Below are 23,505 nucleotides of genomic sequence, written 5' to 3'. Positions count from 1 at the left end.
GTGTCTACGTGCTGTTTGCCATAGCATGTGAGATTTAATGCTGCTATTCAGAACCCATGTTAGAATTGAACTAATAATATTCTGAATCCATGATCAAACTATTTTGTAGAATAAAGTGAATGTGCTTGTACAGTTACACATGGATTTGCACAATTAAACTTGAACTCTTGATGATTTGTGTTTATGTGAGTCTTCCTCTCAAGAATTACAAATCATAATTTATTGTTTGCCTTAAAGTTGTTTATCCTAATTAAGTCTAAGGGAACTGCATGATAAAAGACCATAAGAAAAACTGACTTTGTGGAGGTGCTCTATAGTTGAATAATGAAACTCAGAAAATATGATTTGAGAATTACAATTAAAACTTTGCTTTTATGATTTATGAGTATATGGGTAGACTCGGATCACAGCACTAGTATGGAAAGATGGCCATATCATTTACTTTTCTCCAAGGTTTTATACCTTGGGCTGTGTATTTTCCTGAGATGTCTTCCCTTTTGTAGCATGTAGTAATAATTTAATATGAAATTTCTATCTTTCATATGTCCAGCTGATGCAGAGGAGGAAGAATGGTAATTATTTTGTAATGTCTCCATGATATAAGAAAAATATATGCAATAAATTGTGGAAAAATGGAAAAAGTAGAGATATCCAAAATGATGTCTTGATGTCTTAGTTTTCTACATTTTGTTTTCCAACTCTATAAACCACTGCAATATATATTTTCCCTTTTATTGTTGCTATTTTATTGTTGCTATTAACATTAAACATGCGTTACAATGAGCATGAACTAGATAGTATGGAAATAGCATCACCAAAAATTCAGTTCTATTTTTAATGCCATTTTTAAATTAGTGGCTCACAGGATGCCAATTTTATACTGTTATTGTACCTACTGTCTGCTCTTTTTTTTTCCATTTTACCATGCATAATATCAACAGTCTATGACTCAAAGCTTGGATATTTTTTTAAAAGAGAGAATATTACATATAGTTATGATAATCATACAGGTAGTTCCTAACTTATAACCATTTGTTTAATCACTGTTCGAAGTTACAAAAGCACTGAAAAAAAGTGATTTCTGATCAGTTTTCACATTTATGACCACTGCAATATCCCTATAATCATGTGATCAAAACTTGGGTGTCCGGCAACCGGCATATATTACAATGGTTGCAGCATTCCAAGATCCCTGAATTTTCTCCTGCAACCTTCTTAGGGAGCTCCTGACAAGCAAAGTCAAGGGGCAGAAGCCAGATTTGCTTAACAACTGAATGATTCACTTAACATCTTCAGTGGTTTGCTTAAAAATGCTTTACAACTTTACAACCATGGAAAAAAAAGGTTGTAAAATGGACATGACTTACTTAACAACTTTTTTTGCTTAGCAATAGAAATATTGGGCTCAATTGTAGTGGTAAGTAGAAGACTACCTGTATCTCAAAAAGTATAAAGCTTAAACCTAGCCTTGCAAATTTAAACTCAACAAATGTAACGATTCTGGATTTTTTTTCTTCTCAATATAAATTAATTTGTTGCCCAGACAGTAGGAAAAAAACAGAAGGAGAGTATTTATAAGCTTTTAAAAGTTAAAATAATGTCAAAATTGCATTTGTTAACTATACAAATATTTACATAGTTAATTGTGCTTCTTAATTAAACTCAAGTAGAAGAAAGCAGACAATGGGTGTTCATGAAATGAATGTAAGAGCTGTCCAAGTTATTTTTTCACAATATGAAAACAGTTATATGGAACATATGTGTTTTGCAATTACACAGCTTTGTTTTATTTCTGTGCCTCTTTCCTTAGCAGGATCCATCTGGTAAGATATGGAACAACCAGTTAAAAAGATAATACTATTGATGAATATTCATAAACAAGGCCCAGCTGAGTTTAGCAAACTTACTCCTAGCTGTGTGTGAAATTGCAGTTTAATGTTGTAAATTCAATGACTTCAGTAACATTTCATCCTAAATAAATATGAATACTATTGCAGCTTAAGTTTCCAGGTGCTTAAGACATTCTGAATCCTTAAGATAGTATGCTGCTATGTGTCTGTGTGTCTTTTATAATATCTATGCTACAATATAGGTTCTTTTCTACCAACTGTCAGAGAATCATAAAAACTTCGCCAGCTCCTCAGAACAACACCAGTAACTGTGGTCAAACAGCCCTTCAGAATTTCAATAGATACCAGCACTGTAGTACAAACTGAATGCAATTTGGCAGAATAATGTTTCCAAGTGCTGAGTTTCTTGATATATAGGTAGTCCTCATTCACCAACCATTTAGAGTTACAATAGTGATAAAAAAAATAACCTTGCAACCAATTCTTGGATTTAAAGCATGGTAGGTCTGTAAAGCAAATCAAAGTAAAATCATGACATTTTACTTAGAAACTGCTCCATTCACCCTCCAGATTACTGGTCTCAATTGTGGTCACTAAAGTAGGACTACTTGTAACAAGATAAATAAATGGAAATTCCATTTGTTAGAAGTACAGTATATACTGTACCTACATAAGAAAAAATCCTGCAAGCCGAATTCCATTTCCAAATGTAAGTAGAATATACCTTTACAATATGTTTACAGGATTTTCCTTTGAAAAGAATGTTAATGCCTTATGTGCTTTGGGAGGGGAAAGGAGGATCATGCAATTTCTCCATGTATGAGGAACAAGTCCATTATATCTTCCCCACGTTCAGAAGATATGGCTGTATCCTAAATCAAGATTTCTGTTTTCATTGAGGAGTTTAACATGTGGTTTTTTTCTATATTCTTCTATCTATGGAATGCCTTCATTGGGGAGCATCGTCTGACATCTATTTAGTGTTCTTTTGAGACATTAAGTGGAGGTTTTTTAAAAAAAACAACAAACAAACAAACTCCCAACATTTCAGCAACTGTTTTAGTGCTTTTTATGTTTTCCCTCTTGTCCCTGGTACATTTGCTACTTTATTGTCATTCTGGTTAGTGATTCTGATGTGGTATTTTGTCATCATTAAGTTCTATAGGCTTAATTAAACCAAAGAAATGCAGCTACTGGGCAGTTTAAGAATGTAATAAACAAATACAGTGATTCATGAGAAAGCTCAGCCCTATTTAGTATTCTTGTTAAAAAGGATTCAAAGTAGTTTCTCAGTATTATACTGAGAAATTGATCAGTTTAGTTTATGTCACTATAAATAATTTAAATATTTATTCTGAGTTTTTATTTAGAACCCATGGAACAAGCAGCTAAATATTAATTTATAATTCACTATTTCAAAATAATGGATCTGATGTGTTCTTTCATTAGTTATAATTACTCCAATAACTAATTTGACATAAACAAAGGAGAATATTTGTAGTTCAGGGTTGAAATGAGGGATCCTTGGTGCTCTCTGAGCTTAGTTCTTTTCTTGTAGATGTTTCATTATCCAAACTAGATAACATCATCACTGAGACTAATTGCAGCTGATTTTGTGTGTGTACATGCATATGTTTGTGTCTATGTGTGTACACGTTTGTATGAAGATATTGCCAATAATTAAATGGAGGTATACGACGTGGAGTTAAAACTTCACCATGGTACTTACTGCATTGAAATTGGGGAAGAGATTGACGGCTGCAGCAGTGTCCAGTGAGAATGGAAGAAAGGTTTTGAGATCCAATGATGGCGGCAAGGAGGGGACGGAAGGTCGTACCAGGGCTGGAAGAACAGGGCTCTGGCATGTACCTCCTATGTAAGGAAAAAGAAAAGAACAAATGAAATCATGCATAATCAATTTAGTTGCATTCTAATTTGGACAGCAGATATTAAAACCAAATCAGTAAGAAACCTTCTTTATCAGTCCCATTGTTTTAGGAAGCCTAGCAGCAAACAATTATTTCTTCCACTTGCTTTTCAACTGTTGCGTTGATTTCCAGATTGCTCAAAGTGTAAGGCATATCTTCAGTGTAAATCCTCGTCTGCTGTAAAATCAGCCAAGTTTTTTTTTTTAGAATAATAATTCTTTTGAGGTCCTATTGATTGAAAATATTATTTGGACAAACTAAGAACCTTTGTCAATTAACTTCATTTAGTCCAGCCACATTGATGTTACAATTATTTTGGAAGTGTCATTAATATAAATTGATATTGATAACAATCAGAGAAACATTTTCCTAGTTTCTTCTTTTGTTTTGTTCTGGCCCTTTAAGGAATAATCCATGATAATATTGCCTTCTTTCTAATGATTTGTTCTATTCCATGAATATGCCTAGAGCAGAGATCTCCAACCTTTCTCAGTTGGTGGACCAGAGGGAAAGGGAGGGAGAAGAATTTTACATGCACACATTCACACACACACAAATGGGGTTGTGAGCACGCGCAAAGGAAATGAGATGGTGCTAGCGCCCACGTGACACTCGCTAGCACCGCCCCATTTTTGCTGCGTGAGTGCTAGCACCACTCCATTTTCACCATACAACACCCCGTTTTTGCCATGTGGTGCCTGGTTTTTACCATACGGTGTCCTATTTTCACCACACAGTGCCCCATTTGCCTAGCGGTGGTGGCACTAGTGCAAATACAGTGACTCCATGCACATATGTGTGCACACTGGCCAGCCTGTTCCATGGCCCACAGGTTGGGGATCCCTGGCCTAGAGCATAGAATAAGATACAACACAGCCAAAATAGCACTTATATTACATGATTAAATGATTTGTGAATGACAAATTACATGATTAGGTTTGCAAGGAAATTTAGAACTTTAATCTAAGCTATGAAGCAAAACTTGAAATACATTTTCGTAAGTCCTATACAATCTTTAAGAAAGCAGTCCAGATACAAACCTGTATCTTTGGGCCTTTTTAAGCAGTACTGCGTAATATTTTGCTCATAATCTTTGCTTCACTTTTAGTCTATAAAGCTGAGGAGTTCATCTGAGGAAGGGATGTTTTGCCATAATCCTTATTGTGGTATAGTATTTTTTTATCCACTTATTTAGGACATAGTTGTCAGCACTAATGGCAGAGTGAAATTACTGAATCAGAGTTGGCTGTTGGGAGAAAGGTGAACAACTCATCCTTCTCAGAAGAAAAAAGAAGTAAGAAACATTTGCTTTTTTAAAAAAGAGAAAAGAGGACTTATGCAGCCCTTCCATTGTAATGGATAAGTGCACATTAGTGCCTTTAATTTCCTTCTTTCAAAAATGTGAGCTGAAAGTTATTGTTTAAAATTGTGGTTTTGCCAATTTGTTTCAAATACCTCTGGCAAGTATCCTAAAGCATGCCTGCAGGCAAAAGTAATATGAAAATTAGTCATGAAGTATGGTTTTATTGATCAAAGACAGCCTATTATAACATGAATGGAGAAAAATATAGAAATACATTTTCAATTTACTCCATATAATGAAAAACCATTTCTGTTTTCAACACTTAAAGATTTTCTTTTTACTCTTAATAAATTAATTCATTTATTTATCCATAGTATTCATAAGCGGGCTTTATAATTAATTTCAGTGACTGATTTCGGTGAACAATCTAAAAATGAAGCATTCTCTAAAATACTGGACAGAATTTTCAAAACATTTGGCAAATACTGATCTTTGCTTTCCTGATAACAGTAGGAAAGATATATTGAAATGAAGCCATACTTCTCTTGGATTTTGATAAGAAGATGTCTCTTTGAGATGGATCAACATTTGTTACTAACTTCTTATGACTGATTGCAACACATTCAATAGTCTTAAAACCTAGAAGTATTGGTTAAAAATGGTTCTCTATTTTGGTACATCTCTAGATCAACATAAGTTTTTTTTTAAAAATCAGGAAATTCTTAAACTTTGACTGTATTCTTTTCATCTGAAGAAAACCAAAAAAATGACATAGACATAGTTCACAATATCTCAGAGTAGAGTTAGATACACAATCATTCTCACTGTGGCAAATAATCATTTGAAAAAGCAAGAATAGTAAACTTTAGGCTTTCATATATAGGTAGCAAATTCTTTCTTTAGCAAATCTGGCAGGGGAGATACCTTGAATCTAAATCGAATCATTTGCACAATACAGATAATCTTTGATTAACAACCCAAATTAGGAGCAGCAACTCCATCATTAAGTGATACTGCAGTTAAATGAAGCATCGCAGGACCTCACATTTGACCTCACTTTTGCTATGGTTAAGTCAGGCACCATATGATTATAAGTTATGATTTTACTCTTGGCTTCTCCATTAGCTTCATTAACTCTGCTTGTTGGAAACTAGCTGTGAAACATGCAAATGGTGATTATGTGGACAATGTGATGGTTGTAAATACCCACCAGTTCAATGGTGATCATGTGATTACAAGGATGTTACTAGTCATAAGCACCAGGATGGATTACAAAGTTACTTTTTCAGAATTATCATAAAATCAAATAGTTGCTAAATAGGCCGTTTCTAAGCAAATCTACCTATATTAAAATGCTGTGAGAAAATATCTCAACTGAGGCTTCATTTCAGCTTTTAACTTATGATATAGTATACTAAATCATCAGTTCTCTGACTTTTGGTAGGAAATCAGTTGGCAGCCCTTTCTTACTAATTTTCAGTTACTTTCTAAAATGCCTGACAAATTTTAGTGATAAGGAAACATCTGTCTAATAAATCAAGCAGATTAATTTATAGCCATATTTATTTCACACTGTACACTGACTTCCTTGGAATCTCTTGGTGATTTACAACACTTGTGGAAGTGGAAATTGAATCCGACCTTTAGAAAAGGGCTATTATGGAAGGAGAGACAATAAAAGAATAACACATGGAGTCAATGTTCATCTCAGAGAACCACACAGTCATTCATCAGCTGGTTAAATATCAACTAAATTGACCTGAGGAGCATTTAAGACACTGTAATGAGTACTGAGAATGTTGGACATATAGACCAAATAATTGATAAATCCAGTACTCAAGTACAATAACTGAATGTAAACATAATAAGAACCAGTTACAAAGTAGAATGCTGTTTTTCATAGATGAAGTCAGTTGGTCAATCAAGTTCTTCTGCCTGATACTCATTTCCATTTGATGTCCCATCTGGATATCTATAATGTTACCAGGGTTGTCAAACTCGATTTCATTGAGAGCTGCATCAGGGTTGTGGTTGACCTTGGGTAGGTGGGGGGAGCATGGATGGGGTGGGCATGGCCAGCTCGACATCATTCATGTGGGGGGGCACCTGTGGTGGCCCGGATGGGGCTGGGTGATCCATTGTCTCCAGTTGAGGAAGACGAGACCAGGGCAAGCACCATACCTTTCTCCATCAGAGGAGCCTTGCTGTCCCTCTCAGGCCATGTAGAGGACCCCCAGTGATGCAGGCTGCCCGTAGCCCTGGGCAGTGGAAGGCAAGTGCCCAGTCCAGCCTTTCCCAAAGGGGCACCCAGGCTGTGTTTACTGTCAACTCCAGAAATATGCATGGCTGTAGCCATTTTCCCTATTCATTTTTGGTTGATACATAGAATGGAGGAAGGGGTGTCAGGTGCTTTGCTAGTCTAAATAAACTTTTATTCCGTGGGAACCAAGGTCATCAGCTGTTCCCGAGACTGCAGGCTGGGTGTTGCATAAAAAGCTCACCAAGAGGATGTATTGGGGAACGTAGTTGCTTGCATAGCCTTAAGGGTGGGATTTTTTAACTTTGTATTGGGGAATTGTTACGTGTGTCTCCAGACTTGGTTTCACTTTTGATATGCCAATACTTTGTAATTAATAAACATGTTCTTTGAGGAATTCTCAAGCCTTGGAGTTCTGCTTTATTCATCTCTGTCTGTTGAAACCATGACATTAAACCAAGTCTCTTAAAACTTTGTTTTTTCAGGGTGCTGAGCCCTGACTGCATACCCACTCACTTTTGGGAGAGCGATAAAGACTCGGTGAAGACTCAAGATGGAGAAGAAAATTGAAACCACTGCTAGCTGCAACAGGACTTAGGCTGTCAGAGCACAGGCTGGCACTCCAGCCACCGAGGAGGCATCACTGGCAGGAGCTCAGCTGAAGACCAGGGTGATCCAACCTGGGAAGCTGGTACCGCATGAAGGAGCTACAGCCCTAGCGGACCTCTTCCAAGCCAAGGCTGCCCCTCGGTGCAGGAGCACTCCTGTAACCTCTGGAGAGGAGCTCTTATTGCTGCCATTCCAGGGTTCTTCATCTGCAGATGGCAAGAAAGGAAAGGCGCTTATGGGATGACTCCAGAGAGTAGAGATTTCAGTCCATAGTCCACATCCCCTCGTTCAAACAGCTGAAGGAGAAGTTCGGCTGGCTGGAGGTGAAGAATATGATTCCTGTTGCCCAAGAGGTGGGTGATGTGGGGAGAAATGCCAAAAACTACCTATCTCTTCCTCCCCTCGTCGGAGCTCCAGCCCAACTGCCGGAGTCTGTGCTGCTTCGCCCATCCCCCAACCAGCTCTGATACCAAGCCCTGTATCCCAGCCAAGTTTGTTGCCATGACCTTGGGATGCCAGTCCTGGAGCCCAGCCAAGAAGAGTCCAGAGAGTGATTCGGCCACGTCCCCTGGACCAGCAAGCCACCCAAGCCCAGCAGCAGGTGCAGGCAGCTCTGCCAAGGTTTGAACTGCCTCCCATCAAGCCCACCTTTGATGGGGATCCTGAGAAGCTGAACTTCTTCTTAAACCATTTAGATTGCTACATTTAGATCGCTACATTTATGCCTACCTGGATGGGGCTATGATGGTGAATGCTGTGGCAGCAAATTTAGAGGGAGAAGCAGCCGACTGGGTGACCAACCTCCATAATGAAGAAGCTCCTGAATTGCACAGCATGGAGCAACTGAGGGGTGAGTCTGAAGACAAATCCTAAGTCCTGCTGGCTGAGAAAGAATCCATTGCCTGAAGCAGAGAGGTCACCCCGCAAAGGAGTACATCAGGAGAGTTGCTAACTGGCTAGGTCAATGGCCTGAGCAGTCACTGATCAACTACTTCAAACAGGGGCTAGATCACAATTTGCTTCAAGCCTGCATCATTCGAGATCTTCCTAACCTATTGCATGAGTTGTACTATATGGCGGTGGCGCTGGACCGCCCTCGAAAGTCAAGCACCACTGAACCCAAGCCACTGTGCATCTCCAAAACTGCCTCTATGGCCGATATCCCTAAGCCTCTGCAGCCACCAACATCTCCCAAGCATCAGCCAGGGCTCTAATCAAGTGCCATGCTGTGGAGTGCCCAACTCCTCACCTTCAACCCAGGAGCATAGCAGTCACTGCCGTGAAACCGCGAAGAGAGCTCCCAGAGAGGGAAGAGAGAAAACTAAGTGGGCACATTAAGGCCTGGGTGTTGAAGGCTCCCCTCTCACCGAGCTTGAAGGCAAACCCCAATCTGAGCCACAGCAGATGCCGGCACCGTACGACAATAATGAGGAAGGTGAGGAGGACCCCATGATGAGTCATCCCATTCCCTCTTTTGCCACTCCCACCAGGCTGATAGTGCCCAAAACAGGGGCTCCCATGAATTTGAATGTCCTAATAGACCCAGGGTGCACCCAATGCTTAATTAACTTACTCTCTATACTCAAACTGGGTATCTGAGCCAAGCTATTGCTCCTGCCCATGAGGTTTGAGCAGGTCAATGGGTCCCTCATCAGAGGTGCCTCTGCCACACACCTAATTGAACCTGTGCATTTGGAAATGGGTCGGCATTGGGATATCATCTGTTTTATGGTGGTTCCGAAGATGACCAAAGCAGTAATTTTGGGGCTAGCATGGCTTAATAAATGGCATCCTAACATCTGGTGGGAGGAGGGAATGTGGAAGTTGAGACTGGGGACAGGACCCCCTCCCACCTGCCACTGACGATAAAACAGAGACACTGGCCATCAACGAGATTCAAGGGCAGCCCTGCAAGACCCTAAAGACTGTAGCTGAAAAACTGCCGGGGATTCAACTGGTCCCCACAGAATACTGTGATTTTGTGGAAGCATTTAGTGAGAAGGAATGTGACATCCTCCCCTCACACCGGGCCACAGACTATGCTATTGATATTCTGCCTGGTGCCAAGCTCCCAAAACCAAAAATTACTCTATGACACCCAGAGAGGTGAAAGAACTGAGAGAGTACATCGATAAAAACTTAGCTTGGGGTTTCATTCAGCCTGCCAAATCACTTGTGGCTGCTCCCGTGCTCTTCAAAGGAAAAAAAAGATGGGCCTCTTAGATTATGCGTAGATTTTAAATCTTTGAACGCAGTCAGCATGGAAAATACGTACCCCCTCCCCCTGGCTAAAGGAAAAATCTTTACCAAGATTTAAGAGAGGCTTATTACCGGATCCTTATTTATTACTTTGATATTTATTAAGTTCACTTTATTCAAGTGTACTCTTCACCAGAATCAATTGCCAACCCATAATATGAGCAGTTGGAAACAAAATTATTCTGTTTCTATTCTATTATATTCTTGGTCTAAGAATAATTCATTTTGACAAATATAGATTGGAATGGCAGAATATTATGATTTATGTCCACCGATAATAAAAGCTCCCATTACTCTCTCCCCTAAAGATAGTCCATGTTGCTCCACATGCCAGAGCAGATAACTCTTATGGCAAGTTGCATCTAAGAACTATATAAGAAAGATCTTATGGATAGACATCATAAAAATGTCTTTGCCAAGGAGAAGGGATGTCTTTAAACTGTTAAATAAACTCAGTCATTTTGCATATTTTAAATGAAAGCATTTTGTTCTCTTTATATGCTTGTATTCAAATTTCATAACAATGGTAACCAAAACACCATCCATTAGGTTTTGTAACATCACACTCACAATAGGGCAGATTTATTCTTCCGGGAGAAAAAATATGTTTTTCTATGAGTTCTGGATTGTTATTTTTATGCCTGGAAAGTGCAAAAATATTTGATTAAACAACATTGCCTTGATCTTTCAGTGCAACTTAGGTTGATTTTTTTTCATTACAGTATAACAGACCCGATAACACTGAAATTCTTCTGTAACCCCCAATGATACTTTTACTTTAGCTTGATGCTATTTTAGGGAAATAAGGAATGCTATTCCAGAAAGCATTCTAACTATACATTAGGTATAGAAAAGTATAAGAGTGATGGTAGTAGGTGAAGTTATGAATTCCTGCCAGCTAATTGTTACAAGATATCCTGTGATTGTATGCCATTACCTTAGATGAAGTCAAGTTTATTGCAGAATTTTACTTTTTAATATGAAAGAAGGGTAATAATCATAAGAAAATCATGTATTAAATTAAATTATTAAAAAAAAATTTAGATTTCATCTTGACTGCCTTGGTTGCTTTTTACAATACAGCTTCAGAATTCCATTAAAATATTCACCAGGACATTTGGATTCTGAAATGTTGTGCACAAGATATTTGCACAGAATAGCTTTGAGAATTAGAAACTCTTAATGTTATATGTAACATCTCTGTCTGTGTCTTTATATGTATCTCATATATACTAAAAGCTATTTCAATTCTACACAAAGTTAATAACAATAAAAATTAGATTTTGGAAACATTTTAATTAAAATACTATTTAATATTCACTCAAATATTCATTTTTGTGACATTCTAAGCAAATATCAATGAACAATTGAACCTGGAAAGTTCACCTTATTTCGAATGTTCATGGATGCTCATCATTGCTTCAATATTGCAAACAGTAGTATATTATATTATTTCAGTATTAAGCTGAAAAAATCTATTTGCATCTTTCCTTGATAGCAGTATTATAATCTTGGGTAACTACATAAGTCATTTTTCTGCTATGTGTGAATCAGATAAGAAGATTAATTTGCTTCTTTGGAATCTATTGACTCTATCAGTTAGATGTGCTCATTTCTAAACTCTTTCCTGTCAACTGCAGGATTAATTTTTGGAAGCAGCTATCTTATCAGAATGCTTCTTTCAAATGTATTTTCCAATCTTTATTTTGAAGATTCAAATACACTAATGAAATGCAGCATTATGCTGACCTTTATGGAATGGCTTTCATTGGAGAAGGAGTTATTTTCATCTTCAGTGATGCAACTCATATGACTACCAACAGTTCTTCAGATCAGCCACACTAGATATCTTTGAAATTTAAGAGGGAAGAGTAAATTTCCTTATTTAGGGACATTGGATTTTGTTCATTCTTTGCATTTGTTTAAATCTATTATTAATAGAACTATTTCTCCTAATTAAATTGAGAACTTTGTATTTCATATTCAATGTATGTATGTGCTGATGTGTACGCTCATATATTTTTAACATCAATCCCTATACAAGAAAGCAGAACTTGTGGAAGCAGTTTCTTCCAAAAGGAACTTTTATTAGGAGAAGCTGATAGCAGGCATAATAGACAGGATCTGAGGGTTTCCCACTCAGATCAATAGGTTAAAGGAGTCCCAAGCAAATCCCACCCCAATAGTTCATCTGGTCATCCCCAGGTGTTAAGTCCGTTGTGAGAAAATGCTGATAACGCCAGTCCGTCTCAGGGTTATAGCGGTATTTGTTGGGTCTTCACACCTTTCCTTCCACACAGGAGATAAGCCAGATGCCCAGAGGCGCATTCTTTCCTCCCCCCTTTCTAGTTGACATCAAGGGAGGACAGTTCAAAGAGTATGTATGCAGAGACAGCGAAAGAGTTACATTGTAGCGATAGAGAAAAACAAAGAAGCAACCTGCAGCAACTTCCCCCCTCCCTTCCAGGAGTATGACAGAACCCAGAGGAATAGAAAGAATGGAGTTTAGAATCAAAAGTAGAAAGAACCCCTTAGGAATATGGATTCTGACAATGACATCAATATGCTGCCCGGAGGTATTTAGAGTCAAAGAGCAAACAGGCTTAATAAATAATTATGGTTGGTTACACGATTAGCCAGATATTTAAAGTGGATTTGTCATTTTTATCCACTTATCAAGTCCTTTCCAAAATGTTGTTTGATGATATTAAATATATTGTCACAGGATATACGCTCTTCATTATTTTATGGGATATCAATTGTAAATCTACATTTTAAAAAGTACTAGATTACTTTTGTTAAACCGCGGTCTCTTATTTATTCCTGTTATTTCATCGAGGCTAACATCTATGTTCTTTAAATTATACAATTTGAGATTTGGATGTAAATCAGCATTCCTGAGACAGGATATCTCAAAAAAATCTCATAGCATATACTTAACCCATATGATACTGCCTAAAAATGTTTCTACAAATCATTTAATATTATTAGCTTGACAAACTAATTGTTTTCATAGAAAATGATGGTGCTTTCATGGTTTTTGCTTCATCAAAAAAACTGGTTTACTTTCAGTAATCTTGTTGCTTAATTCTAAGTGCAGTGAAACTAATATATTAGGTATATTATTACAAATTGAAAGTCTAAATCAGGAGTCCCACTACCAGGCCACAGCTGGTTGGCCACCGGGCCATGTGAGGGGATGGCCAGTGCATGCACAGAGCATCCCACCGGCATTAGCGCCACCCCGCCCCACGCATCCCACTAGCACTAGCACTGCCCCGCCTCCAAGCATCCCACCAGCACTAGTGCTGCTCCAAGCTTCCTGCTGGTGCTCACACCACACCGCCCCGAGCATCCCACTGGCACTAGTGCTGCCCTGAGCATCCCGCCGGTTGTAGCACTGCCCCATCTCCGAGAATCCCACCGGCACCAGCGCCACACCAAATATCCTTCTGGTGCTAGCGCTGCACCACCCCAAGAGTCCCACCAGCACTAGCGCTGCCCCAAGCATCCCACCATGCTAGCGCTGCACCACCCCATAGCATCCCATCAGCACTAGCTCCACCTGCCCATAGTGTTCCCACCAGCACTAGCACCACCCCAAGCATTCTGCCAGCGCTAGCACCGCCCTGCCCAAGCATCCCACCACTAGTGCCACCCCGCCCCAGAGTGTCCCACCAGCACTAGTGCCACCCATAGAATCCCGCCAGTGCAAGCACTACCTGCCCCATAGCGTCCCACCAGCACTAGCACCGCCCCAAGCATCCTGCCAGCGCTAGCGCCACCCTGCCTGAGTATCCCACCAGCGCTAGCACCGCCCTGAGCATCCCACCAGAACTAGTGCCACCCCGCTCCAGAGTGTCCCACCAGCACTAGTGCCACTCATAGTGTCCTGCCAATGCTAGCTCTGCCTGTCCCATAGCGTCCCACCAGCACTAGCACTGCCCCGAGCATCCTGCCGGTGCTAGAACCGTCCTGAGCATCCCGCCAATGCTAGCACCACCCAATTTGTAGCACTTGCACCCACACAGCCCTGTTTGCACATGCACATACTCTCTCATGCCGCCATTTTTGTGTGCGCATGTGCTTGCACGTGGCCCATTTGTGTGTACATATGCGGGTCATTTTTCCACGCGCACAAGTGCAGTTCATTTGCATGCATGCATGTAGCGGTGCCTGCCTTCCTTTCCAGGCCATCAAACCAAAAAGTTTGGAGACCTCTGGTCTAAATGAATGGTTTTATATGTAAACAGTATCCAGATAATGCTATGCTTTAACAAAACATACAATACTTGATTATATCCAATGTTAAAAACTAGGGGGAAAATACATACAACATTTTTAGCCTGTATCTGTGCTTTCATATACTAATCATCTTCAAATGTAAGAAAGTGATACTATCTAATAGTAATGCATTATTAAATCATGGTAGAGCTATACACCTCTGTCTGAATTTCAAATGACATACTAAACAGCATCAAATTGGAGTTAAATGTATTTCTTCATCAATAAATTGAGGTATTTTATTTTTTAGGGGAATAAAATCAATTAGGTTCAACCATACAAGTTGCTTTTCTATGCCATCTTACCATGATATCATCTCTGAAAGAAGATAAAGAAGAGCTATGCTTTCTTTTTACTTTACAAAGTAGAATTGTTTCCCATATAACAATACACTGTGTTTGGAACAAAAGAAGGAATGTTTACTGTTTTGTTTTAAAAAATCTCAAAAGAGTATACTACCAGATATTTTCCCTCAAAAGCTCTTAAATATTTTACAGAAGAACCTCTTAAATCAGAAGTTGTGTTCACTTTCTTCTTGAAAGTGAAAATTTATTCTATGGTTTACTTTATGTGATTTATTTTAAATGTAATGTGTACATGAGCAAGTGAAGTGTTAAGGGAAACCAAAGGGAGATAGGAATGAAAGAATAGCTACAGTGTGTTTGCCTGTACAAATCTTGATGCAAGTCCCTGCCACTGAAGTTATGCCAAATGGGATTGAGCAATAATTAGTTCCTACTATTCCTTATTTTAGCACTGTTGTTTGAAGTCCTGTTCTCATGAGTTCCAGGATAACATGCATTGATAGAAAGGAGCTTAAATTAAGTTTTTATAATCTTACAGTTGCAGATCAATAATCTCATCACATAATATACATTATGTATAATATTTACCCATCTATTAGAGACAGAGTAGGACCACCCAGATCTGGGTGGCAAAAATCCTAATGACCACTGCAAAGAGATGATACAGAAACATTAAATTCTTTGCTGCCTTCTAATGGTAGCCCATATATTTTCAGCAAAGTAACACACACAGACACACATACAAACTTATTGTTTATTTGCTTCCTTATATACTAGCCCAGTGATGGTGAACCTTTTAGAGACTGAGTGCCCAAACTGCAACCCAAAACCCACTTATGCATCATCGGGTGCCGAGTGGGTATGCCCCATTGGCTGGGTGTGGCCAATTGGAGGGGTGTGGCCCATTGGGTGGGCGTGGCTGCGGTGGTAACGGCAGACTGGGTGGGACTAAAAATTTCAATCAATCAATTCCAACTTTGCAAGATCTTTTTTTTCCCCGCGAGAAGTTGAAATTGACTGATTGATTGATTGAACCTTTTTTTTGTTTTGCACACAGTGACAGAGGCCTAAAGGTTTTATAAAACCCAGCTCAAGGCCTAGGACTGGGGCAACGGCGCGTGTGCCCACAGAGAGGGTTCTGAGTGCCGCCTCTGGCACCCATGCCATAGATTCGCCACCACTGTACTAGCCCTTCAAATCCGTAATATCAAAATTTCACTCATTACTTCTTAAATACTGTCAGGAACAGCTATAGAATTTATTAGCTTCCAAGAATCTTTAGAACTGGAATGGAATCTATACAGCAGTGCAATTCATTTTCAGATGTATTAGTAAGATCAAGACTCAGATAACATGGAACTTATCTGAAGAAGAAAAACAGTACTCAGAATAAAATTATTGGGTTCAACATTACTATCAAATAGATTAGGCTCTTGGGAAATTCAACAAAAAATAACAAAGATTTTTTTTCGAGAACAATTATTTCCCAACTGGTACAGGTACAGTGGCAAATATCTTATTGGAGAGAGTTGAAAATGTTAACTTTTTCTTTAAAATGATTCTACTAAGATGTGAAGGCAAAATGTTAAAAGGCTGATAAAAACAGTCCATTTTATTTTATATAATTTTAATTTTATATAATCTCTCCTTGACTTACAATAAAGTCCAAGAATCTACTCAAAAGGTTGAGTGGGATTGTATGTTTATGCTAGTTGCTTAATATGCATAACAGATTGGCTACAAAACCTTAGAGTTGAAATGCTTCTATTAAAATGAGAAGGCTTTTAGATGTCTTACATAAATATATTGTATTTTGAAAAATGAAAAAAAATACAATAATGATAAATAGAAAAACAATTGGTCCATATTATTACCTCTTGCTTTGATATTAAATAAATATTAACATACAAGTAAATTTGAGCAGTAGAGTTAATAATAATAGACAGCAAGACATAATTATTAATAGGACAAGATGAAGTCCATGAGTGAAGCTGTACTCCATCACATATTGACTATATATTACCCTAAACTATATATCACCTATCCTAGCTATTTTATGAAGATGAAGCTGCTGAGAACATGGAACCCTGTGCACCTTAACTATGAGTGCTAACCTGGCTGACTTTATTTCCTTAACTGCCTGGCGAAGAAAGAAAATAGAACCAACATTATACAGTACCCCTAACTAACAGTATCCACAAGAGGGCTACATGGACACCTTAGTTGATGGTATTGAATACATTTAAGAAGTCCAATAAGTCCAAGAGGGTCATCATCAAAGCAACCAAATGTTGTTTCTATCCTAAGCCTGAAATTCAATATAGTCTAAAAGGCTCAAAGATCCTTTTGGAGTAATGGTATAAAATTCAATGAAGATATCAACATCCTTTATTGTAAAAAAAAAAAAAAAGGCCAACATTATAGAGAATTTTATTTCAAAGATCAGGTTCAGCATCCATAAAGAATGGCTTGCTAAAAAGCTAACTTTTTGATCCCAGCTTTCACATAATACTGTTGAGCAGAAAGAGGTTACACATTTGGGTAATAATCTGAACATTAGGATAATGGAGATGGCTGATGGAGTAAGAACAGTGGTGGGACTTCCGGTTTGCCACACGGCCATGGACGGCTGGGAGACTTGCTCTCTCTCCCCCGTTCAGTTTTGGATCACTGGGGGCCCCTGAAAAGGGCCAAACGTTGCCCCAAAGAGGTGACCAGCGAGGAGGGGCTCTCGCTGGATCACAGGAGAGCAGCAACTCTCCCATTAGAGCTGGCGATCCCTCCAAATCGACAGATGAAAGGACCGGCCATAGAAATATGGTTCGTCCCTAGGCTGCAGACAGCCGAAGTCACACTACCATCTGGCAACTTCAAAGCAGTGTGGAAAGGATTGGGTGAGATCTACCTCTCTTAAATCCTAATTGCTTTTTTGTACCTATTCAAGCTGCTAAAGTACTTTCCCCCATGTGGAGAGAGAAGGGGATTTTAGCCCTCCCTCTAGAAACAGCAGCGATTGAATATACAGGGGAGTTTTTGAAAATGTTGAAAAAATAATTGGATCTCAATTGGAACTTTATTTCCTAAAGCTTGTGGATTAAAAATTTTTTGATTATCTACTTTTTACTTTCTATTTGAAGTCTGGGTTTTTCCTCTTAAAATAGAAGAAAAAAACCAAAAGGATTAAAATAACTGTGAGATTTAAAGGAATTCCTTAAACTAGGGGTAGACAACTTGGCTCTTTTATGACTCGTGGACTTCAACTCCCAGAATTCCTGAGCCATGCTGGCTCAGGAATTCTGGGAGTTGAAGTCCACGAGTCATAAAAGAGCCAAGGTTGCCTACCTCTGCCTTAAACAGTGGGGTGACATCTTGTGGCTAAACCTGAAATTGCAATTTATTATTCTTAAAGAAAAGAGAGGCTGACAGTTCAGAAAACAAGATAAAATTCATGTGACCTTGAACACCAGCTGTGAGAGTTTTTAGCTCTGTTTCTTATTTACTGGGGGGAAAAACTGTAAAAGTTTTCAATTCAACTCATCACTATGGAAGACCACAAACAGACCTTTTCTATGGAAGAAATGCAAAAACAAATTTTGCTATATTGAAAATAACTTACCAAACTCTTCTTACAGCTGGTGATGAAATAAGAGTTTTGGAAAAAAATCAGAAAGCGTCTTAGATATGCAAACTCAAACTTTGACTATAACTAAAAACCTATCTATACAGAATACAACAGAAAAAATTGAACAATTAAATTTTATCACAGAAGACCTAACTGCCCAACAAGTACAGACAATAGAAAATTCAGAAAAAAATCTGACAACTTGGATGGAGGAAAAAACCTGCTATATAAATCAGAATGAATTTGAAGATCAAGAATAGAAACAGATGGAAGGAAAGATAAACAATTCAGGACAGATATGTCAAGAGGAGAAAATAAAGAGACGATCTGGTAGTCCTGCCAGAGCCCTCAGCCTTTCAAAAATGGTGACTGGATGGTCATCTCAATATGACATAATATATACAATAATACAAGAATTCTTTGAGGACCCTGAAGCAAGAACATGGAAGATGATTTGGCAAAGAAAAAAAGCCAGAATAAGACTGAAGAAGAATGAAGTGTGGACATATTTAGGAGGTTTAAAATAGAATATACTTAAGTAGACAAGACCTGTATTTTGAATATGAGATATTGTTATGATGTGAAGATAAAGAAAAATGTTGACTAATTAAAACCTAGATGCATAAATATCAATAGTTAAATTGAAATATTGAGTTGTTTATAAAGATAAGATAAAGGTGATTAAGACATATATATGTTAAGAGTGATGTAATGTAATTAACATGTTTTGATGTAGTAATAAGAATAAAAATTATAAGCTTAAATATGAGAAAGTGGACATAAGGAAGAATGCTGAAATGGGAGAAATTTTGGTTATTGAATCTATAATATTTGGAAATTATAATGAAAACAAGAATATTATATTGTATTACTAATTTGTTGATATAGAGGTGAGATAGATAAGATAATAATAATAATAATAATGATAAAGTTGGAAGGGACCTTGGAGGTCATCTAGTCCAACCCCCTGCTCAGGCAGGAAACCCAATACCATTTTGGACAAATGGCTGTCCAGATATGTATCTGAAACACTAGATGTTGGGGGGAATTGTGACAAAGAGAATTGGGGTCATTTAAAAATTTGGAAATGATAAATATTAAACATTTAATTTAAATATCAATGCAAAATTAAAGCTGGGAAAATTCATAAGGTTATTGATGGTCTAAAAGATAAAATGTTAAAATAAATAAGACATATAAAATTATTGATAAATGTAAGAAAGCTATTAAGTAGCTGATGGACAGAATAAGAAGTATACTAATTTAAACAAGAGACAGTATATATTAAGGGAAAAAAGAGAGGAAATATTGGCTGTAATAGTTGGAAATTTGTATTAATAATATTTGTATGTAATGGAATTATTGTAACTCAGACACCACGTTGCTTTTCAAAGATATAATTGTAACATTGGAAAATTAATAAAAAGTTTTTTTAAAAAAAGAATAGTGGTAGGATTCAGCCGGTTCGTACTGGTTCGGTAGAACCGATATCTAATTTTTTCTTGAGTTTGGGGAACCGGCTCCAAAATGGCCAGACTAGCATGCATTCTCGTGCCTCCAATCCCTTGCTTGCTGCAATCTGGCTTTGCAGCAAGCAAGGGGGTTTGAGGCACGTAAATGCATGCTAGTCTGGCGTCTCAACAAACCAGGTTTTTTTCCCCACTCCTGGATTTTCACTGTCAGACTATTTAACTTTCTTTAAAGTTTACTTGATGCAGAATGGGAAGGAACTTTAAGGAAAGTTAAACAGTCTGGCAGCGAAAATCCAGGAGCAGGGGGAAAAAATCCGGTCTCACATACGGGGAAGGATTTTTGCTGCCAGACTGTTTAACTTTCTTTAAAGTTTACATGATGCAGAATGCGGATCCTTCCCATTCTGCATGAAGTAAACTTTTAAAAAAGTTAAACAGTCTGGCAGTGAAAATCTAGGAGTGGGGAAACACTGTTTTTTGAGATGTCAGACTAGCATGCATTCACGTGCCTCCAACCCCCTTGCTTGCTGCAAAGATTGAGAGTGGAGGCATGTGAATACATGCCAATCTGACCATTTTGGAGCCAGTCCAAAATCGAAGGGAATGGTTCCCACCCCACCTGATTGCTGCAGAGCTTCGTTTCCAAAGACCCTCTGCACAGGGTCCAGACAAACCGATATCCGGGACTGAAAAAGCAGCAATGGGAGCAAAGGGCTGTTCAAAGGAGGAGGAGGAAGGAGAAAGTGGGAAAAGCCCAAGGGAGACCTCCTTTGTCACCCTGCAAACACCCACTGAAGCTGACACCCTGTCCATGCCCAAGGGAGACCTCCTCCATTACCCTGCAAGTGAAGACAGAGGGGGAGACAGAGAGGTGATCCAGACCTGCTGCATAGTGGCAGCAATTGGAGGTAGGCAGGGGAAGTCTTTCCCTCTGCCTCTGCTTGCTGCCACTGTGCAGCACATCCGGATCACCTGCCTTCCCCCCCACCTCCACTTGCAGGATGATGGAGAAGGCATAGAACAGGATGTCAGCTTCAATCGGTGCTTTCAAGGTGGTGGAGGAGGAGGTCTCCCTTGGCTTCTCCCACTTTCTCCTTCTTCCTGCTCCTTCGAACAGCTCTCATTGCTGTTTTTTCAGTCCTCATCTTGGTTTGCCCAGAGCCTGTGCAGAGGGTCTTTGGAAACGAAGTCCTGCAGCAATCTCTCTGAAATGGGCTGGAAGGAGCGGCCCAAAGACTCCAATCTGGCTTTGCAGCAAGCAAGGGGATTGGAGGCACATGAATGCATGCTAGTCTGGCATCTAAAAAAAACCAGGGGTTTTCCTTCAGTGCTGGATTTTCGCTGCCATACTATTTAACTTTCTTTAAAGTTTGCCTATTCTGCATCAAGTAAACTTTAAAGAAAGCTAAATAGTATGGCAGCAAAAATCCAGCAAAGGGGGAAAAAACAGTTTTTTGAGACGCCAGACTAGTGTGCATTCATGTGCTTCCAATTCCCTTGCTTGCTACAAAGCCAGATTGGAGTCCTCAGGCTGCTCCTTCCAGCCCATTTTGGAGCCAGTCCCAAAGCGAAGGGAATGGTTCCCATCCCATCCAATCGCTGTGAGGCTTTGTTTCCAAAGACACTCTGCATAGGCTCTGGACAAAACTCTGGGACTGAAAAAGCAGCAATGGGAATGAAGGGCTGTTCAAAGGAGGTGGAAGAAGGAGAAAGTGGGAGAAGTCACTAGAGAATAGGCGAGGCCCGATGGGTGTCAGGGCGTGGTAGATCTGGCTGCAGGGGCCCTATAGCATGGTAAGCAGTTGCGGGGTATATGGGGCAGCTCCCCTCTCCCCCACCTGCCTCATGGCAGCAGTCCCCCACCTCCCTCCCTGCCTCCCTCCCTGCAGAGAATCAGTTGTTAAATTATTTGAATCCCACCACTGAGTAAGAATAAGTAATCCACATCCCATCTATCTCTTGGCTCTTGTAGGTATGATTTTAGCACAGTTTTTAATAATATTTTAATGTCAATTCATTTTAATTTTTTAACTATTTTTCATATTGTAGGGACCCCCACCCCAAAGGAAATCAGGTGGGAAGAAAATCACCCCAAGGAACAGAAAAACTTCCCACAAAATAAAAATCAAGCTGCACTCTTTCACTGACTAACAAAACAGCCCAAAGCGGATTTTTGCACCAAGTCAAGTATCAATGAATGATATACTCTTATACATTCACATAAATGAAGCGCTTATTGAGAGTGGATACCAAGTATCCGGAACAGTTCCATTCAGAAGGGGAAACTCCGCCAGCCTACGCCTAAACAGAATGTTGCAGCTGAAGGTTTCACAAGAAGCCAAAGACTAAACAGATTAAAACATAAACAGTAACATTTAAATCTATATTCCCCCACTTAATCTGAAGGGCAGGACATGACCCCTCAACCACAATAGGAGCCAACCCACTATAATTAGAAGAGTAAAAGACACACATTCAATTCTATGGTACAATGTACCCAGATATTTAAATCTCAAAGCCCCAGAACCACATAAAAATTCATTCACTTATCAGATCCTTTTGTCAGCTGTCCCAGAACTGAACACTGTACTTCTGAATAAACCAACCTTCCTTTCAAGCAGCTGGCTTCGATCTCTTTATTTCTGCTACGGCAACATTTCCTAGCTGGAAGAATAAGTTTGGAATTCAACTTCCAATAACTTATTTCTATAATTTATAAGCTACGCAAAGTCTCCTTGTAGGGATGGTTACATAGAAATTTAATAAGTAAGTAAATAAATAATGCCAAACTGGACTTAGATAAAGAGCTATACAACCATAATCAACTATCTCTCCTTTTACAATTTCTCTAACAATTGTAAGCAATAGTTGACCAAATATTTACTCAGGCTATTCTGTTTGGACTGCAAAAATCCAGACTGACACTAAAGGTAAAGGCTTCCCCTGTCCAGGGCATGGTGTTCATCTTTGTTTCCTAGCCAAGAGAGCCAGTCTTATCCAAAGACACTTCCATGATCATGTGGTCAGCATGTTTATATGCTGAAGCACAGGAAATGCTACTATCTTCCCACCAAAGTGGTACCTATTTATCTATTTGCGTTTGCATGTTTTCGAACTGCTAGGTTTGCAAGAGCTGAGGCATGGGAGCTCATCCCGTCATATGGCACTCAGGTCTTGAACCTGGGCTGACAAGTTCAGCATTTTTAACTGCTGAGCCATCATGCCCTCATCAGATGGTAACAAAGTACATAGTACTGCAACCGAAACCTGGTAGCCCACTTTGTGAAAGCCAGTTCTACCAGTGTGTCTAGCAAAATTCCTTATGCACTCACACCTGATCCATGATTAATTTTAAAAACAGCAGCTTAGCAATAGTATTCCTTTGAAAGTTCTAGTAAATATTCTCTTTTTTTTTTTAATATAAAATTTTTATTGTTTTCCAAAAAAGAAAAAAACATCACAAGTATTACACAATATTATATTATATCCCACCCCCCCGGACTTCCCAAACCAAATCCCAGGCTAATATTCAAATATAGGTAAACAAATATTAATATCTCTAACTCCACAAACTCTATTTATAAACAATCCATCTCCTCCACATTAATAAAAAAAT

At 38.8% G+C, this 23,505-nt stretch overlaps 1 protein-coding gene across 1 annotated transcript in view; it reads right to left on the bottom strand.

Annotated features, from left to right (window-relative positions):
• The window catches only part of ZNF385D (zinc finger protein 385D), a 189,279-nt gene that overhangs the window by 122,613 nt on the left and 43,161 nt on the right, over positions 1–23,505 (bottom strand). The gene's annotated exons all lie outside the window — the stretch shown is intronic.

The sequence above is a fragment of the Protobothrops mucrosquamatus genome, unplaced genomic scaffold (assembly GCF_001527695.2).
Source record: "Protobothrops mucrosquamatus isolate PMUCROS unplaced genomic scaffold, P.Mucros_1.0 scaffold111, whole genome shotgun sequence".
Classification (NCBI taxonomy): Eukaryota; Metazoa; Chordata; class Lepidosauria; order Squamata; family Viperidae; genus Protobothrops; species Protobothrops mucrosquamatus.
Note: the sequence above shows the minus strand (reverse complement) of the source record. Positions and strands in the feature narration are given on the sequence as shown.